The sequence below is a fragment of the Salvia splendens genome, chromosome 6 (assembly GCF_004379255.2).
Source record: "Salvia splendens isolate huo1 chromosome 6, SspV2, whole genome shotgun sequence".
NCBI lineage: Eukaryota > Viridiplantae > Streptophyta > Magnoliopsida > Lamiales > Lamiaceae > Salvia > Salvia splendens.
In genome coordinates, this window is record NC_056037.1 from 18,680,174 (window position 1) to 18,702,071 (window position 21,898).

The 21,898-nt window shown below is 42.9% G+C and overlaps 1 long non-coding RNA gene and 1 pseudogene across 1 annotated transcript; one reads left to right on the forward strand and one right to left on the reverse strand.

Annotated features, from left to right (window-relative positions):
• Positions 1-7,428: 7,428 nt before the first annotated feature.
• Positions 7,429-8,118, forward strand: LOC121808110. Its single transcript, XR_006052116.1, has 3 exons — positions 7,429-7,554; positions 7,705-7,877; positions 7,971-8,118. It is a non-coding gene; the product is annotated as an uncharacterized LOC121808110 (long non-coding RNA).
• A 2,012-nt stretch (positions 8,119-10,130) lies between these two features.
• On the reverse strand, positions 10,131-21,060 carry LOC121808924 (annotated as a pseudogene).
• Between the last annotated feature and the right edge of the window lie 838 nt (positions 21,061-21,898).

Sequence of the window (21,898 nt, forward strand, 5' to 3'; positions counted from 1 at the left end):
GTTTGACTGGGAGGCAATCAACAAGAAAGGTTCGGAGAACAGAGTGGCTGATCACCTAAGCCGAATCATGCAAGAGGACAATGGGGAAGCCATCTCCGACACATTCCCCGAAGAGCATTTGTACCTGATCAAAGCTGAGAGGATAAATCAAGCTGACCAAGGAAAGGAGATCCACAAGCAGAAGGAGCCATGGTTTGCTGACATGGCTAACTATTTGGTGACGGGCGAGCTGCTCACAAATGCTGAGATCACAAGAGCGCAAAGGCAGAAACTCAAGAGCGATTCCCGCTACTTCTATTGGGATGATCCTTATTTGTGGAAGATGGGAGCTGATCAAATCATCCGTCGATGTATACCCGAGTGGGAACAAGAAGACGTATTGGTCCAGTGCCACACACTAGCTTGTGGCGGTCATTTCGGTCCAAAAAAAACAGTGAGGAAGGTGCTCGATAGTGGGTTTTATTGGACCTCCATTCATAAAGACGCTTATGACTGGAGGGATTTCGGCGAGAGATGAGATGCCGCAAGTCCCCGTGATAGTATGCGAAATCTTCGACGTATGGGGGATGGATTTCATGGGACCCTTACTATCATCTGAAGGGAACCTATATATTCTAGTGGCAATGGACTACGTGTCCAAGTGAATTCAAGCCAAGGCAACCAAGTCGCGTGAGTCCAAGGAGGTGGTCAAGTTCTTAAAGTCGAATATCTTTACCCGGTACGGGGTACCGCCGGCCATCATATTTGATCAAGGAACTCATTTTGTCAATCGGACAATTGAAGCTCTGATGAGAAAATGCGGCGTCCACCACCGAATGTCCACACCTTACCACCCCTAGACGAATGGCCAAGCCGAAGTGTCCAACCGGGAGATCAAAGCGATCTTAGAAAAGACGGTGAATCCAACGAGGTAGGACTGGAGCCGCCGACTAGAGGACGCGCTCTGGGCATACAGTACCGCCTTCAAAACGCCGATCGGAATGTCCCCTTACCGTCTGGTATTTGGGAAGATGTGCCATTTACCGGTGGGAATTGAGCATCAAGCCTTCTGGGCTGTCAAGGAGATGAATCTGAATGCTGAGGCCTACACTGAATAGAGGAAGTAACAGTCGACGCGTATGACTCTTCCATGTCGTACAAAGAAAGGACGAAGATGTGGCATGACAAGAACCTCCGAAAGAAGGAGCTCAAGGTGGGATAAAAGGTGCTGCTGTTCCAGTCAAGACTAAAACTGATGCCAGGGAAGCTGAGGTCAAGGTGGGCAGGCTCCTATACCATTGTGGCTACACCTGCAAATGGAGCAATCGAATTCCAAGGAAGTGACCCTGACTCGTCTTCCTTCATGGTGAATGGCCATCGAGTGAAGCCTTATAGAGATGGGAACGAGGTGTACGTGGTGGAAGACTCATACCCGAATCTCTCCAGTGATCGCAGGTAAAAGGAGTAACTGGGTACCTTTGGGTAGTCTGCTTGATCGAGCTAAAAGAGGATTTTGAAATTTATAAACTGATCAAGTGACATCCCAAAGGCACTCAGTCGACTCCTTAGTAACTTAGTGTAAATATGTCTTTCCTTATTCAAGTTAAACAAACAAAAAAATATAAAATATGAAAATATAAAGAAAGTTAAATTGATCGAGTGGTTATTATTTGAGTATTCATCTAGATTGACTTGTCCACTTGATCAGTTGGGTACTAGGTGTATTTTGTGGTATAAATGCAGTGGCTTGATCAAGGCAGGAAACTGAAGAGTCGCGCTTAACTGCCGACGTGTCAAGGAGAGATGAAGCGTCGAGGGGAAGCCACCTTTTGGCTAAGGATAGCTGAAAAAGCGCGCCTAATATATGAAGCATAGTGGGAAAGCCGAACGACTCTATTTCAAATAAAATGGAGTTTATTCTGAAACGTCCTTCACTTTTCCTCACGCTCTAACCGTACCTAAGTTTCTCTCTCAATTTTTCTCAAATCGCAGGAACCCTAGCCCCAAATCGCCCCCGATTTTAATGAACAAGCCGCACATTACCATCAAAATGATGAAGAACGGAGCCAGCGACCACGCAACATCCTCAAAGAAAGGCAGTGCCGAAATCAGCGGCAGCGGACGGTGGACCTCAGTCCCAGCCTTAGCGGTGCCGCCAGTAAAACCTAGCGCCGCTACTCCGCTTTCCCCCTTCCTACAGTAGATCCAAGGTTATCGGAACAACTAGAGAGGCTCCTCGACAGTTTACCCATAGGGACGGACGCCGCGACGGCTTTCGCCCATCTCAGAGCAAACCTAGTATTTTCCAGATCTAGAAATCCTACCATCCCTACTCCCGAAGCCCAAACCCCTAGCATCTCCCCCCAAAACACAAAGTCTGCCTCTTTCCCCTAAATCCCACAAGTCCACATCCCACTGAAAGAGCAGGTTTGTGCAGGTGTCGTTTCAAGCAAAAGGGTGTATCCTACTGATCAGTATGGAAGTCCCTGCTAAACCTGAACCTGGTATCAATAATTCCTCAACCCTCTTCTACCGGGTAGTATAGTGAAGGTAGGGGTCGAATCCCACAGAGATGAATGCGTTTTGGGAATTGTGGTGATATTCTGGAAAGGTTTGGTTAGCTACCACGCTTTGGGTTGAGACTTATCTAGAATGGAATTTAAGGTGGTACTCTACTGACTAGGCGGCTGTGTACGTGGAAAGTTGGGAACATGGTTTTCAGGAAGTAATATGGAAAGTACTAGTTTACTAGACTGACAGATCTGTAGGGTACCAGCTGAAAATGTAGAAAAAGTAAAGGACAAAAGCAAAAGTGACTAAAAAGTAAAAGTGGTCCCAAACTTGGATGTGGATGTTATCTTTTTCAACATGAATAAACTCAGATCAACAATCTCAGATTTCATGAACGAGAAACACAGATTAACAAACTTCACAGCTCAGATCTACCATTAAAACTTCGAATCAAAAGATCGAAAACTGAAACTGCAATTATGCTTACTGGTCAACATGCAGGGTGACAGAAATCACGTAAACTGGGTTTTCAAACTTAACTAATTCAGATCTAAAATCTAATAGCTATCTAGACTTTCAAACTCAGAGAGGTTAGCTACAGAAGTTAAAACATGAGATTCCACACTGGAAATTACCGTAACAGCTAGATCTAAACTATCTAGGCATAAAGAAGCGAAAACAAACATGAATCGATGCTGGAAAACAACTTCATAGCATTTAGAAAACGTTTGGATCACAACCAAGACTTCAAAATAAGCAAAATACTGGAAATGCGAAAGATCCAACGTAGAGAAAACAAACAATATTAACTAGAAAGCAAAGAAAGATTGTTTTTGCCACGCCGGGCGATGGAACTGCTAACTACGATCGTGCTGACTGGAACGAGAGAATGGAACTCCGGCGAACTGATTATCTTCAAGTGACCATGGCTGTGGCGAGGAACGAGACTCTGGACTGGGCTGAAGGACTGAACTACCGAGAGAATTCTACCTAAGAGTGATGATGATGAATGAGTGCCCTGTCTCTCTCTCCAAGTGGCTTCCTATTATAGGGAGGCTTACCCTTGATTTTAGGGTAAAACCTCATGGCGAGATGACTTCTTTGCCCTTAATTGTGGTTGATCAGTATGTAATCGTTCTGACGCCCTTTTCAGTATGTAATCGTTCTTTACCCTGGTCAGTATGTAATCGTTCTGACGCCCTTTTCACCTGAAGTATCTGAAGCTTTGCCTACTGGCTAGAACACTCAACTTGCACACTTTGAGCAACTGTTTTGCAGATATAATCAATTATGCACATCATATTGACCAGTAACCAAGGCATAGAATACGACTTATCACCCACCCATTGGAATTAGTGGATAATTACAGTGGAGCTACTGTATCAGTGGTGGACCCATATGTAGTAGAGAAAGGGGAGGTTGTTGAGCAGCCTATGGCTCACCCAGCCGAGGTCACTGCCATCCCTACCTCGAGGCTGGAGGAGGCAGAAATCGAGCGGGCAGTCGAGGACACCGGTAGAGCTAGCTCCAGACAGGATGAAGAAGGCGCCCATCCCTATGGCTCCAACTCCGCCCACAGCCGATTGAAGTGGTGGAGATTGAGGACGACATGGAGATCCGTCCGCCCCTCCCCAGTGACACATTACTTCAAAGCAGGGGGGTCGACTGGAACTTCCTACAGACGCTCCATGATGAACCATACCAAGAGAGGGAGGAGGAGCAACTACTTAGAAGGTCGTGTCGTATGAGGCACCTGATCGATGAAGAAGAGGCTGTAGACGACAGCCATGCCAGGAGGAGAAGAAGAGGAAAGGAAAAGAACATGCCCAGCCAACCACAAAGAGAACGTGCCCTGTTAGCCAAGGGATAGTCATTCGGGACGTTGACCAACCAGCTGCCCCACTGCCGCGAGATGATGATGAGGGCAGTGAGACCGGAGAGCGCGAGCTGCGCTGGACCAGGACGTCCAGGCGAAGCATGGGGAGGCCTGAGCCAGCCCCTGCCGTGAACTATTCTAAAAAGTCTGTGGTCCTGACCGCAGACCTCCTCAAGAGGATGCTGGAATTTGATAATCCAAAGTGGCAAGAGGAGGTCAACCAGAGGGTCACCAAGCAGAAGCGGTTGAAATAAGGAAAGAAGCTTCACCAGCCCGCTCTGGAAAAGATAAGGGTCGAGGAGATGTTAACAGAATACATCATCAGAATAGGTATCGAGTGGCTGCTGGAGATTGATGCCACTCCCGTTCCCGAAGCTTTGGCCAAGGAGTTCTTTACCTCCTTTCAGTTTACTGGAGAGGTCGACCTCGAGGCCAGGAGCATCACGTTCAGGGTATTTGGCCGCGGACAACGAATGAGCCTTAATGAGTTCTCTATCTGAATGGGACTCTATACAAACAACCAGGTGACCAATGGGGAATGGTTCGGGCGTGACACAGGCCACCCGAACAAAAAGGCTGATTTCGATCAGCAGGCAGCCTGGAGAGCCCTCAGCCACGAAAAAGCTCCAGCATTCAAGGCCTCGGAGTCCCGGGGAAACCATATTGAGGACCCTGCCCTCCGCATCGCCCAAGTCTACCTTGGCTGCAACCTTTTGGGCCAGGCCAACACCACAACCATGATTACTCTGGCTGAGCTTTACTTCATGTTGTGTATAAAAGAGCAGAGGAAGGTTCACTTGGGGTTCTGGCTAGATTATTCAATCAATCAAATAGCTACCCACCCAGCTCGCTACCTGAACGTGTGCCATCTCCTGGGAGCTTACTTGAGGAGGAACTGGATTCTGGAGAATCAGGAGAGTGTTAGACGCCTCCTCCATTGCCCCCCCCCCCCCCCCCCGAACCGTTTGACCTTGATTATTTTTTCAGAATACAGGTGCTGGCGAAAGGCAGACATGGGAGGATTCACTTCTACACTCTTGGCCAGAGGGAGCAACCAAAGGGCCAACTTGAAGGAAGGCAGAGGCAAGCTGATCGCCCAGCCAGCCCAAGCAAACACCAAAGGCCCCAGCTAGCGTTAGTGGCCTGAGGGTAGAGCAGACAGAGGAGGCTGCCCAGCGCGACACTGATTGGAAGCTGCGAATGGAGCAGATGATGGCACAACTTGTCGAGAACTCTCAAGCCCATCTGGTTCAGATGAACCGAATTGGGACTGTGATGGGGAGACTGTTGGAGGCAGTTCGTGACCCAGCAAGCACCTTGGCGCGACAACCAAGCGCAATGCACCCACCACCTCCCTCTACACGTTCACCTCAGGCTAGGCATGCCACTACTCCGACCAAGCACACCTCTACCCACCCTGCCCATTCATCCAGGAGAAAATAGTATACCATCTTTCCCAGCTTGTTTCAGTTTCAAAACAATCTCTGTTTTATTTTTTGTTTTTAGTTTGTAATTATATGTTTTTATCCATCTCACACTTAGCCCAGTGTCTTGTCTAAGTGTGAGAATTTTTTGGATTTCTTGTCTTTTTCTTGACTATGTGTTCTTGTTTTACTCTTGTTTTCTTGTTTTCGGCATGATTTTGTTTTTTGGCACTATCTCCCACTTAGCCCAGTGTCTGGTCAAAGTGTGAGAAGTTTACTTGGTTTTTGTTATACCTGTTCTGTTGTCTAACCCTTTTTCCACTTCATCAAGTCGCTCGAGGGCGAGCTAATATGCAGTGGGAGAGGGGAGAGTTAGTCTATTTAATTAGGACAATATGCATGGAATTGGGTAAATGAAAGATATGAATGTTTGGGGAAGAGTTAGAAAAAGGATTCAATATGTTTACACGTGGAAACTTGATTGCTTAACTTGATCATTTTGAATGACGTAAGTATGATGGAAATGCTCAATTTAAAACCTTTTGTGAAGCCTCTCTAGAATGTGAGTTATAAGCCAAAGTAGAACACTATCTACTATGTTTACAAAAAAAATATATATATGAGAGGCTGCTTTTTGATATTTAGATGAAAATTGCACAAGTAGTAAGGACTAAAGGCATTAGGACTTAGCCATTTGAGCCTTTTTCTTTCGTTTCACATACCCGCCTCATCAAACAAGGCACCCCTTAGTAAACCAAATTGAGCCGTATACACTTTTACCCGTCTTTTGAAACCTTAAACCTAAATTTTTACATTTTACAAACACATGAGGAAAATGGGTCGAGAGATGGATTGTTTCAAAAAGAAAAGGGGGATAGCGATAGAAGGACCGAAATAATGGGTAGCCAGGTTGATCAAGTGAATTAGCTCAGTTCAAAAAAATGTTGAAGAAAGAGTTGAGAAAAGTTGAAAAAGGGACAGGAAAATGTTGTAAACCGACCCATTAAGTCAATAGTTAAGAATAAGCCATAAAGATAAAAGCAAGGTCGTAGCTTGACCAACGGAGTTGTCAAGTGGCAAGAAGGAAACCCCGCTTGATCAAGTAAAGTTGTTCAGATCTTGGTCTCTTGACTCATGTGCTTTTCTTTTTTCTTTTTCTAGTTTATATTTTCAAATTTTAACCTAGAACCCCTAGGACCTTACCGAAACACAATACAACCCTAAGCCCCGTTACAACTCAAAACAAAGACCTTAAGGAACTATCTTGTACAGTCCGATTTGAGGTATTAAATGTGCGGCAATTACTGAGGCATTCACTTAGTCACTCATTTCTCACCAAAGATGTCATGGCCCAAATGAATTAAAGATCAAGGCTGCCCAATTAAATTAATTGTCCCAACTACTACTTCATCGCCCAAAATTTAAAAAAAAGAAAGAGCTCCCTTCCTCCATCATCGTCGGCCTCTCTCCCTCATTCCCTTTTCACAACTCAAAATCCTCAAAATTGAACCCTAGGTAGGCAACTCCTCAAATTCGAGAGCCTGTCGCCCCCTTCTTCTCCGGCGAGACCGTCGTCCGGTCAGGACCCGCCGGTGCCACGTACCTAACTCCACCATCACCTCATTATATCGACTCATCTTTCTCATTCCTTATCTTCGAAGAAATCTCTAATCAAAAACCCTAAACACAAAAACAAATCCCTCAAATTGAAAGGGGATTTGTTGAGTATGAAGGGTTTTTTTTTATAGAGGAGGGTGTGTACTGGTGAGGCTTTAATTGGGGCTGTTGTATTCCTTGTTTTCTTCCTGCACTAAATCCTTTCTTTTAGGATCCTGCTGCAACCTTTAACTGAAAATCTGATGGTGTACTAGGAAAATAAAGACTCTTGAAATTATGTTGATTGTTGGTTTGCAGAGTGCAGAATTAGAGGCTGCCGAGATTGGTTAGGAGCAAAGATGCAGAGCTGCTGCAACTGTGCTGCGCCTGCCCACTTTCTGACTAGTGGCAGCGTTTGGTTATGAGCTGAGAAGTGCAGGAGTTGCTGCTATATTGCCCCTTTTGGCAAGCCTCTGGTCTTCCACCTAAAGGTAAGGTTGTCCTCTTCTTCACTTCTCCTTCACTTGGCAGATTTCTATTTTGTTTGCACCCTATAATTGATCTAGTTTTGTCTGCATGTTAAGGTTCTTGTATTCCAAGGAGAAAGTGAAGTTTGGTTGGCTGTGGCCGCTGGTAGTCCTCGGCGAACAGACCGCACTCACGGCTAGAAATAGAGACGACTTGGGTTCGTGAAGAATAGATACAAGGCGTCTCCACTTTGATATTCCTATGTATTATTTTCTTTATTTTCTTTTGTAAGCTAAGTCATAGCTTGGAATATAACAACATTGTATTTCATTTACTTAAGGGAATACATGAACGCGCATTCATTCTTGATTCAAACCATGCTTATTTTCTTTATTTCTAGATCGAAATTAGTCATCATTCAAGCATACCGAACATCATGGTTATACATTTCTCAAAATAAAGGTGACTAGAAAAAGGCATCCACTCCGTAATGCGATAACTATCGTAAAAGTTAAGATAATTAAATGGTGGGCATTACAGGGGGCCCAAAAACTGTTTATAGTTATGAGTTGTTTTTTGACGTCGGCATCAATGTCCTCGAAAACAATTGCGACATGAGTGGTAAGGGCAGTGAGAGATAGTGATTATAATGAATGAGTGTTAGAAACTCGAAATATATACGGTAAATTTCGATAAAATCAATCTCGCCGTTAAAATTGTCGATAATGCAAAACGTTTCACCGTCATAACTACTATTAATAACATTTTTTACGGCTATACATCACAATATCAAATAAAGCATATTATATAATTATTTTGCATATTTATATTTAAAATCATACGTTATCATTTCTAAAAGTTCTCCATATCTTTTCAATCAAAATTGGGTATATATTTATTGGAGCGCACTATGGTCAATAAGTGAAATTTATGTCAAAAATCGAAGGAAATCTCACCTCTTGGATCCTTAGATTGGATGGTTGGGATAAACTACATTATTAGACTAAGATGCTACATTATTAGACTAAAATGCTACATTATTAGACTAAAATATGGTTGGGACCCCATAATCCACTAACTCATTCCTGCTCACATTTTATTATAAAACTAATATATAAAATTACACTACAAAAAATCACCTATTAGTGACAGATATTTCCGTCACTAATTAGTGAAATTTCTTCATATAACAGATTAGTGACGGATCAAGTTTTGACAGATCCGTCAATAAACTTGTCAGTAAAAAGTTTTAGTGACTGATATTTCCGTCACTAAAGCTACTATGACGGAAACCATACGCAACTGTTTCGCATTCGTGACAGATATTTCTGTCACTAATTAGTAACTGACAGTTTCAGTCACTAATTATGTCACTAATAGTTTAGCTATTGGATGCCGTCACTAATTCCGTCACTATTTCGCACTTTTTTGTAGTGGTAGGACCCACATTCCATTAACGTTTTCAACTCACTTTTCATTGCATTTCTTAAAACCCGTGTCGGGTCAAAGTGGGATAATATTTGGGGGACGGAGGGAGTATATTATTAGCTAAGTTACATTATTAGACTAATAATCTACATTATTAGATGACACGTTGCATTAATCTAATCGTTGATCACAAGATCCAATGGACTACAAATGTTTTGATTTTGAACACTATTTAGCTTATGAATCTGAATACATCCCTATATTTATATTTAGTATAATCAAATATTTGCTATTTGAAATAATTAAGAAAAATAGACTAGGAATATATCTATGCTTTAAATAATCAAATGTTTGTCATTTGAAATAAATTAATACTATAATAAAATATTAAAATTGAAAAATAGACTGTAAAAATAAGTACTTCATCCGTTCCACAAGAGTATGCAATATTTCCTTTTTAGTCCGTCTCATAAGAGTGTGCATAATTTAAGAAACTCTCTCTCTTTAATCATGTGATACTCATTCTCCACTGACAATACTTTAATTAATTTTTCTTTCTATATCTCTCTTACTTTTATCAATTGTGTATTAAAACTCGTGTTCAACCAAAAGTATTTACACTTGTTGGACAAAGGGAATAACTAATAATAGTAATATAGATAAAGTACTAAAATTTAAAAATAGACTAGGATGAATAATATTCCTTTTATGCCAACTAAGTTACTGCATTTCTTATGGGTACAAAAAAAATAAGAAATTGTGTTCAATATGTTAAAAGGGCGTGTTCACTTTCCAAGAATTAGGCAATTCTTGGCCCTATTACGAGAATTATAATTGTTCATCTTCCCCTAATTAATTGGAGGAAGCCTTAGAACTGGGCACCTGTTCAAAGAAATGGGCAAATTGAAATATTGGACAATAGAAAAGATTTGTTTGTATATTGTGCTCTCCACCAAGAAATGGACTTAATTTTACACATTTGCCCACCTTTCCACCTCATTACCTTCTCTCTCACTCATCATTTGGAGTTAAATTTGTCAATCCATAATTTGATTAGGTCAAAATCAGCATTTGAGTTACTATTTGGGTCATATTTGTAATCAAATCTTATACACTGAACAATGGAGCATTGAATTATATAGGTGCCTAATTCTCCCTCAATTCTTAGAAAGATTTCTATTCTTGAAAATGTTAGAATTAGAATTCTTCTAAAGTGAACACACCCTAAATAGAGATAAAATAAAATAGGATAGAAAAATAAAGTAGGAGAGATAAAAGAGAGTTCGATTTGATATAAAATAAAAATAATTAGATATTTTGTTTTTTTATCAAAATAGGAATTACTCCACTTAGTTGAGACATCCGAAAAAAGAATACACTTACGGCTCAACTTAGCAGAGACTTCTAACTAATTGTACTCCATTTAATAAACGATAAAGCTTTCAAAAGTATGTGCAAATAATATATATCAAGATTCAAGAGTTATTGAAATGAGTTTTTTGGGTAAGGAAATAAAATAAAAATAATAGTCATTTAGAATAGAGTTAGGCTCTCAAACTTGCCATTTCTTGCAGGGAAAAGACATGAGTGTTCAGACCACAACCAGTTAGCCACAGAGTAATTGCCTCATCAATAGAATTCAGAATAGAGGAGAGAATGCTCCAAAATTTCAATACAAACAACACCAATTTTGTATCAAAGCTTTAACCCGAGTAAGCAGTGCAAATAACTCAGCTTTGAACATACATCAAACTAAAACAGCAGGCACATGCAATTTTACTTACCAGCACCATTGCTTCGTTTCTCGTCCAAGAAGGAACGCCATCCAGTATCTTAGAAATGTAAAAAATCATGGATTAAATATGCCCGGTCAATGGATTTTGACCAAATAATAAATGTGACGAGACATTTAATTTTGTGAAATTAAATGACATAGCGTCGATCTACATTTTACGTAGATAAATGTAGTATATTCACTTTATCAAATCCGATTTCCGGTGAGTGAGAAATAGTGGATTAAAGTTAGGCATAATTAGCTTTTAATTAAAGCTTGAAGTTGGAGCTTAGGGAATAATTAACTAGTGTTAATTATCCCACATTGGAGGATTAACACATATTTTAATGTGTTTAAATTAAGCGACTTTATGTTACTTAATAATTATAGTGGACCAAGATGGGTGAAAGAGCTCACACGCGCGCGCCGCCGCCGCCCGCCCGCCCGAGCCCGTGCCCGTGCTCGCGGGCCTCGGGCCCGGGCCCGGGCCCGATCCCGATCTTGATCCCGATCTTGATCTTGGACTTGGACTTGGCCCAAACTAATCTTTTTAGACCACCGCCGAGTCAGCAGTCCAAGTGGCTTGACACATCGTCAAGCGAGGCACAGTCACGACTGCCACATAAGAAATCCACACAATCCACACGCGAAAGGCACACTCCTGCCACACGCCTGTAACCGACGACGGTTACGAATTTGTCATGATGAGCCTTCAATGGCTTGGTTGACCCTGCATGGTGGCTTGGCCTATAAATAGGCTAGACATACCACTGCATTAGCTACACAAACAAGCATTCTCTGCATTCATAAGCACTCTCCCTTTCTCTGCATTGTCTTTCTGTCGAAGCTCTGCCCTCTCCTCCATCCAGTTCGCCGGAGCTCTGCTGATAGCGGTGCTGCTTCACCAGAGACGTAGCTGTTTTACCTTTGGGGACGACACGCCAAACCGAGAGCACTACCGGGGCGTATCTCGTCTTGCGGGAAGAGGCCTCCTCGACTCGGCTAAACTTTGTTCACGGTTTATTGTTTCTTTTCGTTGTAATTTCAGCTTTAGTTTCTCCATTTGTATTCCTTCCTTTTGGGTTGTATTACGCCCTGTTTATATCTTGTAATCCCCAGAAACCAACAATCGCAAGACGAGATATAACTTGCTTTTGAAGGAATTTGGACTTTAAACTGAACCTAAAAACTTTCGAAACATTTAACACCTTTGCTGGAGATGTCGACTGAATCCAACACCGCTGCTGCCACCACCACCGCCGCCATTTCCTCCACCAAGGCGACCACTGGACCTGTCAACACTTCATCGATTCCGTCGATGATGCCAACCCCTGGGTTCTATCCATCTTCATCAACAACCCCTTGGGTATATGTTAACACACATGGGCTCACTGGCGGATCTACCTCGAGTGGAACAGTTGGTTCCACTTTTAGTGGTTCCTTCGGATCCTTTGATGGATCGAGTGCTGGGGCCTTCGGGTCTCACACGGGTGCTGGTTCCTTCGGGACCAACACGGGTATTGGCTCCTCCGGGACCAATATGAACATGACGGGCTCTATGCCCAACATGACCATGGCGGGCTCTATGCCCAACATGAATGGTGGGGGCTCTATGCCCAACCACGTTCTTGGCTCCTTCGGGGGCAACGGAATTGGTTCCTTCCATGGACCAAGTGCGGCACCTTTGGCAACAAGAATGATGCCACCTGCCGAGAAGCCACCGAAGTTTGGAGGATCTGACTTCAAGCGGTGGTACCAGATGATGTTGTTCTACTTGACAACATTGGGCGTCGCCAACTTCCTCACGGAAAACGAGCCACCCGCGCCAAGCGACCAAGAGACTAGGCTCGAAGTCATGGCGGACTATGAAGCTTGGAGTAAGGGGGATTATCTATGTAAAAATTTTATTTTAAGTGCATTAGATGATAGTCTCTACAATGTATACTCCAATGTAACCACATCTAAACAAATGTGGGAAAACCTAGAAAAGAAGTATAGCATAGATAATGCTGCAGGGACTGAACAAGTTGTAGCTTCCAAATTTATGGACTACAAGATGGTCGATTCTCGACCTGTCATGGAGCAAGTCCAAGAGCTCCAAATGATCATCCACGCACTAGTGGCTGAAGGGATGACCTTGCCCGATAAATTCCTAAGGTGCACGATCAATGACAAGCTTCCTCACAGTTGGAAGGACTTCAAGAGCTATCTCAAGCACAAGCGAAAGCAGATGACCCTTGAAGACTTGATCGTGAAGTTGCGCATTGAGGCTGATGTGCGCAAAAGCGACCAAAAGGCTAAGGGCTTCACCCCAAATGAAGCCAAAGCCAATCTGTTGGAGCGAGGCGGTCCCTCCAACAAACGCCCTCGCCCAAACCGTCCAAATGACAAAGGGAAGGGAAAGCAGCCTTCAAAGAAGTTTGGAGGCGACTGCTACAAATGTGGCAAACCAGGCCACTTTGCAAAGGACTGCCGCAGCAAGAAAAAGAAGCCGGTAGCCCACGTCGTTGAGAAGGAGTTCAAGGACTGGGACGAGAACGACCTCATTGCTGTGGTCACTGAAGAGGTTAACCTTGTTGATAACAAGGGTGGCTGGTACATCGACACCGGCGCTACTGCTCATGTCTGCTCAGATAGGAGCAAGTTTGCCTCCTACACCGCGGTTGAAGGAAGAAAGATCAACATGGGGAATCAAGCATCCTCCGAAGTCCTTGGCATCGGAAATGTGATCCTCATGATGACGTCTGGCGTCACAATAACGTTGAAGGATGTGCTGCATGTCCCGGACATCCGCAAGAACCTAGTGTCAGGATCAATACTAGTTAATAAGGGGTTTAAACTTGTATTTGAGTCTGATAGGTTTGCTTTGTATAAGTTTGGAAAATCCCTCGGAAAAGGTTATGTAACCGATGGGCTTTTCAAGCTTAGTGTGGCAACTCGCAGTGTTGCAAAGCCATTGGCGAATAATAATAAAGCATCTACTTCCTCTTATTTGACTGAGTCTTCAAATTTATGGCATTGTATATTGGGACATGTAAGTTCAAAGCCATTAAAAGATTAGTGAATTTAGATTTACTAAAGGTTAATGAAGTGGATACCCAAGATAAATGTGAAATTTGTCTTGAAGCAAAAATGACTAAATTGTCGTTTCACTCAGTTGAACGAAGCACAAAACCCCTTGAATTAATTCACACGGATGTATGTGATTTAAAGATGGTGCAAACTAGAGGTGGTAAAAAGTACTTTATCACTTTCATAGATGATTGCACAAGGTATTGCTACATTTATCTTTAAGAAGTAAAGATGAAGCAATAGAAGCGTTCAAAAATTATAAGAACGAAGTTGAGAATCAACTTGGTTGTAAAATCAAAACGATTCGAAGCGATAGAGGAGGCGAATATGTAGCCCCGTTTGAGGAGTTATGCAACGCAAGTTGTATAATTCATCAAACAACTGCTACATATTCAACACAATCTAACGGTGTTGCAGAACGCAAAAATCGAACTCTAAAAGAGATGATGAATGCACTGCATCTGACTTCAGGATTACCACATAACATGTGGGGGGAAGCTGTTTTGACAGCCAACTATATCTTGAATAAGATTCCTCTCAAAGGAAAAGATGTTACTCCTTATGAGCTGTGGAAGGGAAGGAAGCCATCCTACAAATACCTCAAAGTGTGGGGGTGTTTGGCAAAGGTGAAGGTTCCTCCGCCCAAAGAAGTTACAATCGGACCTAAAACGGTTGATTGCATCTTCATTGGATATGCACTTAACAGTAGTGCATATCGATTTGTTGTTCACAAGTCTGAAATATCGACTATCACAGTAGGAACAACAATTGAGTCGAGGAATGCTGTATTTCTCGAAAATACATTTCCTTGCAAAGACAAAAAAAAAGTCTCAACCAATTCTGAGACAAGAATTGAAGAAGCCACTAGTTCTAAACCAGTGGAAGAAGAAGCCACTAGTTCTAAATCAGCGGATGAGGAACCTGAATCACGCAAGCGTGCAAGGCCCGATCCAAAGGATAGAGTACTAAGACGTGGTAATAGAGTCAGAACAACAAAAATATTTGGTCCTAACTACATTGCTTTTATGTTAGATGAAGAACCGACATCTATAAAAGTAGCATTCGATGGCCCAGACGGGTTACATTGGAGAGAAGCTGTTCAATGCGAAATTGATTCAATTTTGCTAAACCACACGTGGGTGTTGGTTGATTTGCCCGAAGGTGCTAAACCTTTAGGATGCAAATGGGTCCTTAAAAGAAAGTTTAAGGCCGATGGAACGGTTGATAAGTATAAAGCCCGATTAGTAGTAAATGGTTTTAAACAAAAGGAAGGACATGACTTCTTCGATACATATTCACCTGTAACAAGGATTACATCTATCCGAGTGCTTCTCGCTATTGCTGCATTGCACAATCTTGAGATTCATCAAATGTATGTATAGACCGCGTTTCTAAATGGTGAATTAGAAGATGAAATATATATGGAGCAACCCGAAGGGTAGTACCTGGACAAGAGGAAAAGGTATGCAAGCTCGTAAAGTCTCTATATGGATTAAAACAAGCGCCATTGCAATGGCACTTGAAGTTTGATAATGTGATGTTATCAAATGGGTTTAAAATCAACGAGTGCGACAAATGTGTCTACATCAAGAGCACTAATAACGGTCATGTTATAGTGTGTCTATATGTTGACGATATGTTAATCTTGGGTAGCAACACTCAAGTAATTAACGATACAAAGACCATGTTAAAGAGAAACTTTGACATGAAAGATATGGGTCTAGCCGATGTAATTCTTGGAATGAAGATTCTAAGAACGTCTGATGGAATCATCTTAACACAATCACATTATGTTGAGAAGATATTGAATAAATTCAAGGCCTATGATGGCGCACCAGTTAAGACTCCAATTGAACTCGATGTTCACTTGAGGAAAAACAAAGGCGAGCCCGTTGCACAAGAAGAGTATGCATGGGTCATCGGGTGCATTATGTACATGACTAATTGCACTCGACCTGACATTGCTTGTGCCGTGAACAAGTTGAGTCGTTACACGAGCAATCCTAGCAAAGAGCATTTGAGAGCTCTTGTGAGGGTTTTGAGATATTTAAAACATACTCAAAATCATGGGCTACACTTCTCGAGATACCCCCCGGTACTTGAAGGGTACTGTGATGCGAACTGGATATCCGATAATAGAGACTCACTTTCAACAAGTGGATACGTCTTTACTATTGGGGGTGGTGCTGTATTGTGGAAATCCACAAAACAGACATGTATAGCCAGATCAACAATGGAATCGGAGTTCCTTGCCTTAGATAAGGTTGGTGAAGAAACCGAGTGGCTTAAGAACTTCCTTGAAGATATTCCATGTTGGTCTAAGCCAGTGCCACCAGTGCTGATCAACTGCGATAGCCAAGCGACTATTGGAAAGGAAAACAATGGTTTCTATAATGGTAAGTCTCGACATATACGTAGACGACATAACACTGTGAGACATTTGATCACAACAGGGGTGATTACAATTGACTATGTGAAGTCAATAGATAATCTAGCGGATCCGTTAACCAAAGGGTTAAACCGTGATTAAATGAATAAGTTGCTAGAGGGAATGGGTTTGAAATCCACAAACTAAAGAATTATCATAGTGGTAACCCAACCATGATGACTGGAGATCCCAAGAACTTGGTTCAAAGGGACAACTAAGCTATGAGAGTTCATGAGAAACACTCAACTATATCTATTCCCTAGAGAGCAATAGAGTGTTGGAGAACTTGCCTAGTGGTACAGGCTAAGTCTATGACTTTTAATGGTTCTTAAATATCTCAAAGAGATGGACTTCTCAAAGAGACCAAGTATGGCAAGGTACTTGACTAAGAATCACCTATGTAAGTGCGAAGTGTGGTCGCTTCATAAAACGCACTTATGAATCCAAAGTGGGGTCCAAGACCGCAACGGACACAAAACGTGAGAACGGATGAGGTTGAGGTGTTTAAGCGTTAACACCATTGTCTCGGTGCACGCCGTGGGGGATTAGTTCAAAGCATCGCGCTATTAAGCCGCCTGTGTATCCGATGGTGTCGACTATGCATTCGGCTATTTCCACTCATGTGGGGGATTGTAAAAAATCATGGATTAAATATTCCCGGACAATGGATTTTGACCAAATAATAGATGTGACGAGACATTTAATTTTGTGAAATTAAATGACATAGCGTCGATCTACATTTTACGTAGATAAATGTAGTATATTCACTTTCTCAAATCCGATTTACGGTGAGTGAGAAATAGTGGATTAAAGTTGGGCATAATTAGCTTTTAATAAAGCTTGAAGTTGGAGCTTAGGGAATAATTAACTAGTGTTAATTATCCCACATTGGAGGATTAACACATATTTTAATGTGTTTAAATTAAGTGACTTTATGTTACTTAATAATTATAGTTGACCAAGATAGGTGAAAAAGCCCACACGCGCGCACACGCGCTCGCCGCCGCCGCCGCCGCCGCCCGAGCCCGAGCCCGAGCACGTGCTCGTGCTCGTGCTCGCGGGCCGCGGGCCTCGGGCCCAATCCCGATCCCGATCTTGATCTTGGACTTGGACTTGGACTTGGACTTGGCAATTGGTCTTTGGGCTTGGTGCTTGGCCCAAACTAATCTTTTTAGACCACCGCCGATTCAGCAGTCCATGTGGCTTGAAACATCGTCAAGCGAGGCACAGTCACGGCTGCCACATTAGAAATCCACACGCTCCACACGCGAAAGGCACACTCCTGCCACACGCCTGTAACCGACGACGGTTACGAATTGGCCATGACCACCGCCGAGTCAGCAGTCCAAGTGGCTTGACACATCGTCAAGCGAGGCACAGTCACGGCTGCCACATAAGAAATCCACACGCTCCACACGCGAAAGACACACTCCTGCCACACGCCTGTAACCAACGAAGGTTACGAATTTACCATGATGAGCCTTCAATGGCTTGGTTGACCCTGCATGGTGGCTTGGCCTATAAATAGGCTAGCCATACCACTACATTAGCTATACAAACAAGCATTCTCTGCATTCATAAGCTCTCTCCCTTTCTCTGCATTGTCTTTCTGTTGAAGCTCTGCCCTCTCCTCCATCCAGTTCGCCGGAGCTCTGCTGATAGTGGTGCTGCTTCACCAGAGACGTAGCCGTTTTACCTTTGGGGACGACACGCCAAACCGAGAGCACTACCGGGGCGTATCTCGTCTTGCGGGAAGAGGCCTCCTCGACTCGGCTAAACTTTGTTCACGGTTTATTGTTTCTTTTCGTTGTAATTTCAGCTTCAGTTTCTCCATATGTATTCCTTCCTTTTGGGTTGTATTACGCCCTGTTTATATCTTGTAATCCCCAGAAACCAAAAAAAATTAATCTCGCGCCTCTCAGCAAAGAATCTTCCACTCACAGTTTGGTCTTGAAGCAGGGCAAGCCATATCAGCCCCTTCTTCGGGGCTAGTGTGCCCGGCCCAATTAGTCATACGTGTTTTCACCCAGCCGGGGCAGCAGCAGTTCATATATATCTTCTCACCCTCCACCCGCTCCGAGTATATCCGAGCCATTAACCTCGTGTAAGTGTTGACAGCTAATTTTGTCAAAGAGTAGTCTGTGTAAACTTGAGGCCAACCACCCTCTTTCCAACTTCCAATTTTACTTGCTCCAAGAACATATCCATTGTCCGGTCGATGAGTTCCTCAGAGAGTGATTCATCCTCTTCCAATTTTCTTCTTAACTCAACACAATCAAATGTGACATTCCTTTGGCAGTCATAATAAGGTACGCGGTGAAGGGAAACAGAAATTGGAAATGAAACGGTGGACGTCTTAGAGCATCCACAACCGTGCTCTAGCTAGCGGTACGGTTGTGGGCCCGACCCCACTTTTTCTGCCTGCTCTCTGGCAAGAGCACAACACCCACAACTGTGCTCTTCCGCAAGGACGAGCACAATTAATTTAAAATTCAATTAAACAATAACATTTTCATAATAATAAAATTCATTAAAAAAACCTAAATAAAATTACAAATGACAAATAAAATAAAAACAACATAATTAAAAGCCTAAAAATTAAAAATTACATAATCAAAATACTAAAAATTAAAAAAACCACTACTCGTTGCCGAATTTCATCCACATGTGGTTGATTAGGTCTTCTTGTAACTGAATGTGGATTCGGGTATTGCGCATTGTGTGCCTTGTCTCGATCCTCTGGCCAACCGTCGTATGCTCACCTCGGCGTGGGGGAGACCTCGCTGTTGAGCTTACGGCTTCATCCTCGTCGTACAAGCTAGCCACCCTCGGCCCTTCGTCGGCTATAATCATGTTGTGTAAGATAATACACGTGAACATAATGTCGGCGATATTATTCACGTACCACAGCCGAGCCGGGGCCTTCACAATGTTGAATCGGGCTTGAAGGACCCCGAAGGCTCTTTCGACGTCTTTCCGCGTGGACTCTTGACGCTGCGCAAAAATAACCCGTCTCGGGTCGTGCGGGTTGTGAAGCGTCTTCACGAACGTCGACCACCTTGGGTAGATACCATCGGCGAGATAGTAACCCATGTGGTATGTATTTCCGTTGATGGTGAAGTCGATCGCCGGTGCTACACCATTCATTACATCATTGAAGAGTGGTGAAGAATAGAGCACGTTCAAGTCGTTGTTGGCTCCGGCAACGCCGAAATATACATGCCAAATCCATCGGCGGTAGTCGGCGACCGCCTCAAGGATAAGTGTTGGGCCGCCGCCTTTGTGACCGCTTAAGTGTTTCCCCCTCCAAGCATTCGGGTAATTCTTCCACCTCCAATGCATGCAGTCAATGCTGCCAAGCATTCCGGGAAAGCCATGGACTGATTCGTGAAAACGAAGCAATCGTTCGCAATCATCGGTGCTGGGTGCCCGAAGGAATTCATCCCCGAAAGCTGAACGAACGCCCTCGCAAAAATTCTTTAGACAAAGGATTCCAATGGACTCACCGATATGCAAATCGAAGATGTCGGCCGTTTACCCAGTAGCGAGTTGTCGGATGGCACACGTACACTTCTGCAACGGCGTGATACTTTGTCGGCCGGCTGCATCTGGACCTGTTTGGAAGAATTCAACACGTGCGGACAATGTGTTGACGATTCGCATGAACAAGCGCTTTGACATGCGTAAACGGCGCCTGAAGTAATCTGCCGGAAACCGCGGCTGGTGGGCAAAGTGGTCGGCAACGAGCCTTTCGTGGGCTCTTTCCCGGTCACGATGGATGTAGCGGCGATTTGATCTAGTTCGTTGAGGAGGAGGAGCGGGGGTATTCGCCGCGACATATGCTTCGTAAGTGGCACGGTGTTGTTCGTAGTATTCTTGTTCTTCGCACTCCGCTTCCGCCATAATATGGGTGAAATCCATTTGAGGTTTTGAGTGAGGGATGAATGTGTTGATAGTTTGTATGAGAATTATGAATGAGAGATTAATGAGAGATGATTTGATGTGATAAATGGATGATGAATGTGTGTATTTATAGATGATTTTGGGGAAAAAAATAAAAAATAAATAAATAAAAATTAGAAAAATGGGCAAAAAAATGGTCATATTTTTGGGATTTGGAAAATAATTTTTTTTTATTTTTTTTCATTATTTAAAATTTATTAACGATTTTTTAAAAAAAAAATTATTCAAAGGCAACGACTATGCCGTTGCCCAATCGTGTGCCGCCACGTCGACTGCTCGCTGGCACGGCGCTGCTCGATGCATCGAGCAGCGCCGTGCCAGCGGCGCGAGTGCAGCGGCGGCGAGCCTCGTCCTCGCCGCTGGCACGGACGGCGGCCTTCTTCCCCACCACCGTTGCGGATGCTGTTACATTCCATCTTTCATTCAGTCTTCCAAGCCTTGAACTGACATTAACAATTCGAGCACCTGAAGTTGAGTGTCTCATGAGAGGGACCATCGCTTTGATCATGCTCTTGGTCCCGTAGTAGTTGGTAGCAATGACTTTTTTCATAGAGGATCCTAGAATTGATTGTGGTATAATTATTTTGATGTGCATATTAAAAAAATTAGTTGTTAATAATTTATTTCTATCAAATATAATCCCATAAATATAGTTATTGATTAGTTATCTATATGAAGAGGTGCATTACCCTCCTTATTACCCCCTAGTATAAAACATAGGACTAATATAATCATTGGATCTATTAATCTAATGGCTTTGATTAAAAGCATCGCTGTACATTATTATACTATTTTCGTACATTCAAGGGCAATTTGGGTATATTACTGTTACATCATTTATATGGATTAGTACATTAACTTAATGTATACACTGATGTGTTTTAATGTATATGCCCCTTCTACGTAATGTAGATTATAATTTATTGAGTGTGTGACGAAAGTTATATCCATTCCCCAAGGGTTTAGCAATCCATGAGGCTAGGGTGTAGTACCGACTCAGTAATACATCGTTCACTAGGGTAATCTTGTGGATACTATACCCTAGCCCTATGGATAAGTTAACCCTAGGGGACTGGATCTAACTTCCTCCGTTTAGTGAACGTTATGTTAATATGATGGTATTATACCCTAGAAACCCTTAGTGAATGATGTTAACTTTTTGCCCTAAGAGAATTAATACGATGCTACATTACTGGATAAGTGATGTACAATATACCCATGATAATGTATACATTATCATAGGTATATCGTACATTACTTTCTGACTCATGAGTTTGTGGATGGAAGCTCTACTATATAGCATCCACAAATTTACAAATTCATCAGTCGGAAAGTAATGTACGATATGCTCATGATAATGTAAACATTATTCAGTCACG